This window comes from Carassius auratus, unplaced genomic scaffold (assembly GCF_003368295.1).
Source record: "Carassius auratus strain Wakin unplaced genomic scaffold, ASM336829v1 scaf_tig00006992, whole genome shotgun sequence".
Taxonomy (NCBI): Eukaryota; Metazoa; Chordata; class Actinopteri; order Cypriniformes; family Cyprinidae; genus Carassius; species Carassius auratus.
In genome coordinates this window covers 312,630-323,743 of record NW_020523803.1, presented here as the reverse complement: position 1 = coordinate 323,743, position 11,114 = coordinate 312,630, and positions in this window count along the sequence as shown.

Here is an 11,114-nt window from a genome sequence, read left to right as displayed (position 1 = left end):
AGGCACGCTTCCCCCCCATCATTATGAGTTAAGCTTCTCACCTCCACCTTTCTTTCTAAGAGGCTCCCTCTCTTTCTCTCTCTTTATCATACTGTGTCTTTTCGGCTTTGTGCTATCTGTTTTCTTTTTATTGCTCTATTTTTCTGTCTCTGCCTGTCCTTCTTTATTTTTCTCCACAAGGTTAATTGCATTAGCTAAAAGAATCTGGCCTGTTGGTCGCAGTCAGGCGCATGACCCTCACAAATCTGCTCTGGCCACCCAACACCACAGCTGAGATAATAGGGCTGCTGATGAGGCTTCAGTTGGTGTCCCGGTCTGCTGGGTATCTCAAAATAACAGTGAAGCAGTGATTTAGAGGTTTGATGTTTTTCCTGTTACGCCTGCTTGCGAGCAGGACTGCTGTGATCTTTAAAGTGCTAGTATAATTGAACATCCCCGGTGACTCGGAGGAACAAAAATCTAAAGAGATCAACATTTTTGTTGATTGTAATGTATATTTTTAGAAAAATGTCAGTCATGATGAATCTATTTATCCTCTCTGTAAAATAACATGTGTAGACCTTAGTGTGGCACCATATTATCTGACAGGAATGAAAACGAGGTTGTGAGTGATGGAAGTTCAGTGGGTTGTACTGTTTAACAACATAATTTTTATACAGTGTGTGCCATTGGAAAGACTACGTTTATGCCTTGTGTTAAATTCAATATGGCCTAACAACTTTATAAATAAATAAAATAAAATAAAAAATAAATAAGAAATACATAATTTATAGTCACTTCCTCAGCAGCTGTAGGCTATGTATATCTTTATTATATTACCCCCTATATATATATATATATATATATATATATATATATATATATATATATATATATATATATATATATATATATATATATATATATATACTGTAATATATATATAGGTAATATAACAGTATTCAGCATTTAATTATATGTAATTTTCTTCTTAAAATTTATATACAATTTTGCTATTTTTTAATTAAAGAACAGTAAATTAAATTCATAAAGAAACACGTACAAGTAACACAAGAGATTTAAATAATGATAATAATGATACTAATAATACTAATAATACTAATAATACTAATACTAATACTACTACTACTACTACTACTACTACTACTACTACTAATAATAATAATAATAATAATAATACATAAAAATGATTTTAAAAAGATTAAAAAGGACATTAACAAGACAATAATGTACCTTTGACATTTTCCACAGTCTTAAGTGACCTAATGTTGCTAGATTTTTACTAGATTTTTTAAGTGACTGTCTTAATGATCGAGTCCTTCAGTAATTCACTCACTCAACTGATTCATTCAAACATTGATTCGTTCACGACTGAAACCAGTGAGGCGCTTTGCCAGCGAGTGTTTGAATCATTCACTCAACCGATTCATTAACATACACTGATTCACCCAGGAACCAATGACCACCGCTGTGTGATGCTTGGAGACGCCTAGGCTAGGTACAAAACATACTGTACCCTTACTGAAATATTGTGCCAAACATGTAATTTACTCTATATTAATGTTTTATTTAGTTGTTGTATGTACTATTATAATATTGGCTTGTGTGAAATTTATATTTTTTACAATTTATATTTTCAGCATGACATAGCAGTCCTTACTTAATATGAATCTCATTAACATAATTTTCTGAGGTTACTCGGCTACTGTTAAAAAGTGCCTCTTTAATGATGCCATCCGTGTAATCTGCAACTTGCTAGTCTGTATCCATGTGTTTGTAGCGGGGCAGTTTTAGTTTTAGTCGGCTCTAATTGAGGTCAGTGAGGGAGTGTATGAGCTCTAGCCCTGACATGTGCAATAGATGCTTACTCCTGCTTGCCCCAGCCTCTCAGCGCTTCTCTGCATCTTATGGGAATTAAAAAGTGCTGGCCTGAGCCAGAGCCAGCCAGTTCAGGGTAGATCGAGAGACTACCTTCAGCTGCTGCACTCCAGCAGGGCCACAGCTGGGCAACCTGGGCCATTGTGTCGAGGTCAGAGCAAGCAGGGGGCAGATTGTTATAGCGCCTGATAGTCATTTATTATGTTAGGTTGAAGAGTCAGCCGTTGTCTTTGGAGTATTTTCAGTTTTCATGTGGCCTAGCAAGGAGTTCTTAATTTATAAGACCTAGATTCTATTTTTCCAATTGTGCCACAGATATATCAATAAGAAGAAACAGGGCAACAATTGTCAAAAGGACTTCTGTTTATTTTCAGACACGGGCAGCATAGTGGCATCAAATTAATCAAGTTTGTGGTGCCCTTTTATAAATCATATCATATCCCTTTGCTGTTGGAAACTCTTGAACTTAATTACTTTTGCCCAAACTGTGCTCAGTACTCAATTGTCAGTTTAGGCCCTTTAAATGCAGGTACATTACAAAAAGTCCACACCTTCTAATTGTGCTTATGTGTATGGAAAAGATTCCTCATGCCAGTGACTATTATGAAATTAAATAAAAAAGGAGTGGCTATTTTTCTCTCTGATGTAAAACATCTGGCAGGATTCTGTGCTTGAAAAATTAATGGGCATTTAATTGCCAATAATATTTTTTTTTTTTACCTCAACAATATGAAGTGGATTGTTTTCCTGGAAGAACCAGATGTTTCAAATAAGCTGCCGTGAGCTTAACCCATTGTTTTCTTTTTTAGAAGGCATCACGCAGTAGGGCTACATGTAACATATGTTCTCCTTTTGATTACTTGAATAGCAACCTAAAAATCACAGTGTAAGCCATAGGAAAAATGAAGCATGTAAAAATAATTTAATTGGACTTTTTGCATTTAAAAAGCTCATAATCAGATTACTGTTTATTTTTATAGATTATATAATTACTTTTGTTTGCTTTTCATCAAGTCATATACCCCTGGCTTGCAGTTCATTCACAAACCACAGTTTGGGAAGCTCTGGCACAGTGTAATGTTTGATACACTTCATGTTCATAACAAAGAATGGAATACATTTTCTTAGGTTTCTTAGCTAGGTCAAAAGTAACCTACAGGTACTCAAAATGTAGTCAGAATATGGAGATTGGTTACATTTCAAACTACAATTTCCATCATTTAATTATCTATTAATATCTATATATTTGAAATTAAGTAATCAGTAAAACACTAGAATTTGTAAGAAATCTACCCAGCACTGGTTATATATATATATATATATATATATATATATATATATATATATATATATATATACACATAACTTTCAAACTCTGAATGTGAATTAATGAAAATGATTGCATGTAAACATGCATAATGTTTATGGTGGTTATGGTTCTGCTTAATGATGCAACCTGGTTTTTCCAACATAGCTTCAGCCTACATTTCAACCTTCAGGCCTGAGGTGTATTGTTCTTAACTGGCTATTCTGATCTTCTGCTAAAAGTTAGAATGCCAACGCTTTGCCCAAAGACAGTAGCGTAAGACTAAAAGTGGATGCCCCCCAGGTTGAGCATGTTTTTTCCTCTCACTGAATGGGCTTGGTGCCAAATAGAAGAAAGAGGCGTGCGAGAAAGAGAGCGAACAAAACCAAATCCCTCGTTTGATTAAGGTTCAACCAAAGCCAGCCTGACATAAACTCCATACTAAAGTGATCATTTGCATGAGTTTGTTTGAATGGCAAAAACCTTCTCTTCCCTCTTATCCATCCTTTTGCCTGAGCTCTTGATTAAACTGACTTTGAAATGTGAAAATTGTGTGGGCCGTGCTAGAACAATGTCAAAAAGGCCTGGTGGAGGGGTGGAATGGATTTAAAGCCTTTGTTCAATTTGACTCTTTTCTCCTGCATTAAAGACAGGGTTGCGGAGGTTTGTGACAGTCAGACGCCTGCGTGCTTATCTTCCCCGCAATAGTGTTTTAATCTGTTGGGTTAGCGCAAGCCTGTAAACAAATGTGTCAATCGCACAATGGCACTGCCCCCTTTAGTTCGCAGCGGATTTACAGCGTTTTTCAACAGTCTCAAAATGAACAACTCCCGCTGCGCACATCTCCACAAATGATTTGATTCAATGTCCGCGGATAAATAATTGGTGGATATATAGCTTCTTTTCCCCTATGTGATATTAGCATGCTAAAGGCATGTTTGCACACCTTTGGAGGGAAGTCTTTTATGTGTTATTGTAAAGGGTTGTAATTCTTTTGATATGGAATTTAAGCAGTATTTTACCCTAATCCTGAGTTTTGGCTTGAGAAAGCCTTTCACGTTGGCGGTTTTCAATTAGTTTCACTTAACCTTGTAAATAATTTCACAACATTAAAGGACTAGACACGCTTTTGGGGGGGGGTTGTGGTTTGCCCCATTTCATCTCGGTAAATACAAAAATGTACAAAATAATAAGTTGTCTAAATCAAAGAATTTCAAATTGATCAATATTTTTTGAAGGATTTAGGCATTCTGACTTCCCAGAATGCATTACAGCATGAATACGTTATGCGGTAACTGTTATGTTTGCTGATTTTTATTTATTTACTTTTATTGTGTTTTTGTCATTATTGTTAGTTATTTGTTGTGTTTTGGTGTTAAAAGCATGCCTTTTATATTTGTTAATTGTCAACATTGTTCAGGTTTGATTGAGGTCTGTGTACATCCTACTAAAACTAAATCTCAGATTTGCATTGTATGTCTTCAAGAAACAAAGGTAGCATGGTAAAATTCACTTATTAACTGTCCTATAAAATATTGAAAATTGAGAATTTGCAAATCAAGATATCTGTAGTTGCCTTAATGCATTTATTGTCTGAATGATGCATTTTGTATGTAGGGATGAAACAAATAATAAAAAAAGCTATTTTTCTTTTTTTTTTTACAGTGCACAACTGTTATGTGAACTTTGAAGTTCATAGGATTAAGGATTTTCCTCGTGAAAAACCCTGAAACGACCTTGAAGTGTTGGCTTGTGCTCCTTTAAGTGATTCTCTGTTGTTTTCAAACTGACAAGTGTTCTCGGTCTTTGATGGACACTACAAACAGAGCATGCTGGGCTCCTTGCCTTTGACTGCATTAACCCTCAACAACACAAACAGAGCAAAGTCGTCATTAATTCCAGCTGGTTATTTTTCTTTATAGCTAATCAGCTGTTGCATAATAGCTTTATTTACACATGAAGAAAGATGGCCGTACTACAGGGCGAAGTGGTTAATTCAGTGATGCCGAAGAAGGAAAGGACATTATTGACCTATGCCGACAGCCATGTGTTTCAATTACTTACTGGCTACCATTTGTCAGGAAGGCTGAGTGATATGGAGGTGCTGTGAGGTTCAGACCCAGGTTAGGGTTGTCCTCCATCCATTATCATGTGTCTTTGCAGGGCACATTAATTGAATTACCCAATTTATACTTCAAGCAACAATGCCTGAACATCCGTGACGCGATACAGTTAAACATGAGTTTGAAAGCTTATGTGAGAAGAAAAAAAAAAAGGCATCTGTCATGTTGTGGTGCTATTTTTGCAGGAATATGTTTCTTATTGCAGAAAGAAGCATATATCACAAACTGTGTCCAGGGCCACATTTGCCTCTGCTATGGATGAAATGCTTTTTTGCCTGCATGGAAACCTATTTTAATTGATATTTTGATAATTTAATATGTCGAAGCGTTGTCTATAACAAGCACATCTGAACTGTAAATCATTGGTAGAGACATTTGTTATGGTGCAAGGGTTTGTGAATTGGTGCCCAGGACCATTAGGATTCTTTAAAGAATACAGTGTTCAAAAGATCAGCCTTTATTTGAAATAGAAATCTTTTGTAACATTACAATTGCCTTATGTCACCTTTGATCAATTTAATGCTTCTTTTTTGAGAAATAATTTTGAGTAATTTTGAGTTAAACTGAGATGAATGCTTTTCTCATCAGGTTTACAATATCTAACATTCAGTAGATAATAGTAAACAGATACACTTCTAATATAATACAGATGTTGAGTCTGTTTTCCAGATAATACTTCAATGCATTGTTCTGTAAAAATATGAATGTCAACTTGCCTAGAACATGTTGTCTTTATCATATTACGTGTGCATGATAATATATAGCTGCCTTTATATTTCAGAATATTTTGCTTTTGCCAGGGGGTACTTAGCATCAAAAAGTTTTGAAAAAAACCCTGCCGCAGACAGCTCAATATCGTAGACATTGTTAGAAACAGTTTAGAAACATCTTCTCCCAGATATCTTATGACAGATGTCTTCTTGCCTTTATATGTAAATTAAGATCCAGTAAAGGCTATTAATTCTAATGGAGTCCAACTTATGCTGGATTTGAGCAGCTGGAAGAGACTGCAGTGTCGTGCCCATTCACTCATGCGTTTAAACTCTTGCCTTTCGTCCAGGTGTTACCAAACTATTTGTCATATAAACGCAAGGCCAATTGACCTTTGACCCTGCCGCACCTGGACTCGGTGCTGCCCATTGGTGGCTAATCCACTTTTTAACATTCCCGGAGACTTGCTATATTTTTCCTCCCAACCTCAATTGCAATTAGATGTAGCAAGAGAAGAATGGCGGTAAAACATGTGCTTTACATTAAGCGTGTAACGTAGACCAATTATGATAATTGCACATTCGCAGATGGCTGAGTGTTGATTACCGCACAAACACTGGGTAAACTGAAGGAAATCAGACGACTGCTATCTTGCGTTGACTTCCATTGATAGTCATTTGTTATTTGTAAATATTCCCATGATGGCAGCAGACTTCATTTAAATAATGTTTAAAAGGCAGCTCATTCAGGAAAAACAACAAAGAGCAAATTCAATTGGTTTGTATTTTAACTTATACCACCCAGACACTTCTTAGTATCTTTTATCAGTAAACAAGTTACTAAAAAATACAACTAACTTTTAATTGGCAGCTGAGTCTATGCAAAAGAGAGGGTGTGTCTGTGTGTGCATTAGCATAACAATTCACCCATAGCCGACACCATTTTACAAATGGGGGAGTAAACATCTGTTCCAGATGTCCTATTATCCTGTCAGGCTGCTTAGCTCAGAGACTTCTAGCTTCAATCAAGGCCTTTGTCAGCCTCAGAATCAGACACTGAAAGGCCTGGGAGCACTGTGCTTTACTTTGAATCCCCCACTGGCATGGACATACTTAACAGACCCTGAAACAAGCTGTCCTCGCTGTTTTTGAGTGATGTGGGTCTGTGGCATTCGTTCTCTGGTGTTATCATTTGATGCTCCTCTCAGACACATTTGCCTCTTTCATGCTCTTTGGATACGTAGCGGCTGTTCTTCCTTCAGCGATCTGGCCGGAGGGTCTACAAAACCTACTTCAAATGCCAGTCCTCTCCATGGGAAGGGTGACATTTTGTGCAAGCCAAAACATTTAGCGCATTAGGAGGAAACAGCCTGGCGGAAAAGACTACTATGCTTGCGTTCTCACTCGGCAGGTCAAATGGCACAATGTTTTGCGTATTTCCAGTGAATCGCACTAATTTAGATCTACTTATTTTATTTTAGAATGCACATCATCAAAGGGAAGTTGTTTGACAGAGGAGCCATGGCAAGATTACACATTTACAGCTGCTTCTGCAGTTCTCAAAAAAGTTTGAAATGCTTGTATTAATGTTTTGTAAGAAGTTCTGAATCATGGGTAACATGATTTTTTTTTAAACACTTTTGCTACTTGTCTATATATTAACATTAGTTTTACCCTTATCCAATGTACTTCCTTTCAATCTTACTATATTGAAATTCATTACAATAATATTAATTATGGTATGTTGGAACTATGGTATTCTAAAAACGAGTTAAATTGTGATAAATCTTTTAAATATTTATTCTATGAAAACATAGTTCTGTGTGAATAATAACGGTTCCTTAAACACACTGGGCCCTATTTTAACCATCTAAATGCAAAGTGTAAAGCGCACAGCGCAGGTGCACTAAGGGCATGTTCAAATTCACTTTTGCTATTTTAATGACAGAAAAACGGTTGGCTCGCCCGGGCGCATGGTCTATACGGGTTGTCCCTATTCTCTTAATGAGTAATGGGTATTTTTGGGGCGTAACGTGCAATAAACCAATCAGAGTCTCATCTTCCATTCCCCTGTAAGAGCCAGTTGCGCTCGTGCCATGGCGGATTTGCTATTTACACGGTGGAATTTGACAGAACGCTTCTCCGAGATGAAATGAACTATACATTTATATATTTAGCTTACAAAAAAAAAAAAAAAAAAAAATCTTATGCATTGCAATCCTTTAATTTTTTATGTTTGGCATGTTTGTGTTCTCCTGTGCATTCCTGTGTTTAATAAGCAGCGTGAAGAAGAACACCTTAAAAAAAATAAAAAATACAAAGTAACACCTTTACTGACACTTTTAAACTGTCTAATACATCCTTGTTGCTAATATAAATAAATTATGTAAAAAAAAAAGCAACCCAATAATGTGACATAGTAAAAAAAAAAAAATCTTAATAACTGCAGCTTTGACTTGGTAAAACTGTAAAAACATAAAAAATAATAATAATATAATTTTTTATAGTATAGTATTTGTGGCATGTGCCGATGCATCTCAGTGGAGGAAAAACAATGATTCAGCAGATTTATGTTGCATAGCTAGATCTTTTAGAAGCACACTTTTATGTACTTACATGTACCTGAGCAAGTCATTTTTTTGAAAAGTATAGGCAACAGTAAATAACAAAGAACACTTATATCACACCGTGCATATACAATTACTCTCCAATTGCCCAAAACATAACAGAGCTGCTCTTGGCACTGCATGTCATGTCCTACATTTACCTTGGGCACCAGATACATTAACTTCCTCCCCAATCAGCTGGGTCAGGAAGAACAATAATTTCAAGTGCTGCTAATTGACTTTTTCATTTCCAATATGAGAGAGTAAACGCCTGCTCATTTTATCTGTCTTTTTAATAATTACATTATCATTTTACACCTTCCATTCCATTAGAGTAGCTGACCATTTGTGTGGTACTGAAAGCTCATTATTAGCCTTGAATTATGTGCAGTTTATTGATCCCTGTGGTGGATTCTGGGGCTCTAAGTTGGTCTAGACAGAATGGTTAGCATGATGACAGAGCAGGGGAAACATATCGGGCCCGGGGGAGAGATCAGCTCAACTCACTGAGCAATAATGCCTGCTAGGTAATGGAATTTAAGTTTGCACTAAATCTACAAATGCATTGACATTTCAAGTGCCTAGTAAAATAGCATTAGGCTAATTAATTGAGTTGAAGAGGTGACTGCACAGATGTTTGTAGCTGCATCTCTGTTTACCAGTGCAGAGCTTAATTAAAGTATACTTCAGATTCCAAACTTCTGTAAACATGTTAATTACTCTTTAAAAGGATATTTCACTTAAAAATAGAAATTCTGTCATCATTTACTCACCCCTTTTCAAACCTCTGTAACTTTATTTCTTCTGTGGAACACATGAGATGACTTTTCAATGTTATGAAAGTACTTCTGTGAAGCTTTTTTTTTTTAAATGTAATTTTGAAGTGTTATGAACTTAGTCCATCTGACTAGTGCCCTTTATTCGAAGAATGGGTGTGAAATATCACCGTTTTTAATCATGGGTGATTAAACATCTCCAGGATCCGTTTTTGAAGAAATATTGTAGTATTTTCTATCAGTTGCAGTTCTGGTGCCTCCGACTCAATATACTGTACAATGTGACATGCTTTTACATCAAATGTTAACTCAATGGTAGAGTTACACTCACGGGACACTGAACTTATTCGCAATCACAAAAGTACACTATTTTCATGTGCTTTAAAGCATACCTACATTTAATTAATGTGCTGTTCTGACAGGCACTTTTTTTCTGAGTGTGTACATCTAAAGTGCGCAAAAACTAAAAAGTCTGTCAAACAGCACCTTATTACTGGCGATTTTCATAATTATTCATTATGTAGTCATTAATTACTCACTCTTATTTAGTCCCAAACTGGACAAACAGTCCTGTGGGTGAAAATACCTCGTTGATGCTAGAGGTCAGAGGAGAATGGGTGACTGATTCAAGCTGATAGGAGAGCAAATTTGACTGAAATAACCACTCGTTACAACCGAGGTATGCAGCAAAGCATTTGTGAAGCCACAACACGCACAACCTTGAGGCGGATGGGCTACAACAGCAGAAGACCCCACCGGGTACCACTCATCTCCACTGCAAATAGGAGGCTACAATTTGCACAAGCTCACCAAAATTGGACAGTTGAAGACTGGAAAAATGTTGCCTGGTCTAATGAGTCTCGATTTCTGTTGAGACATTGAGATTGTAGAGTCAGAATTTGGCGTAAACAGAATGAGAACATGGATCCATCATGCCTTGTTACCACTGTGCAGGCTGCTGGTGGTGGTGTAATGGTGTGGGGGATGTTTTCTTGGCACACTTTAGGCCCCTTAGTGCCAATTGGGCATCGTTTAAATGCCACGGCCTACCTGAGCATTGTTTCTCACCATGTCCATCAGATCCAGTTCTCACGTTCTAACTTAATGGTTAACCATTTACTGGATTTAGGTTATTTTTTTATTTTTTTTGGCCTCTTCATCACACAAAATGTATGACATTGGTTTTGTGGATCACTTTTATGATACATTATGAATGAATTAATAAGTAAATTCTTTAATTAGGTTGAAATGTTTTTGTTCAAGTGTTAAATGCTGGAATGTAGACTGTATGTGTGTTTGTCACTATAGAGTGATGGTGGGCATGTTTACTGACGATCCATCATTATTTTAATGAGCAGGATAATTGCACAGCCTGCTTGTTAGGGGGGGCCGGGAAACGTCCTTGAGTGAATGTATGAAGGGTTGTTGGCGGGATTACACACAACATGAAGTGGATTTATTATATATGTTAGTGTGTTTGCGCATTGTTTCTCTCTGTCCAAGGACTTGTCACTGGGCATTTTGCCAGATGTGAGCCCTCTTTAAAGGCTGGATTTAATCAGCACACTGCATGATTCACACACACTTGCACCTGGTTGTAATACAGGTCTGCTCTTTAACCAGCTAGTTAAGAACTGGAGCTTTATTCTAATTTAGATAGTTAATCTCTTGTCCACAAAGTAAACGTGTTTTTGTAAATTTGTAAATTATAGAAA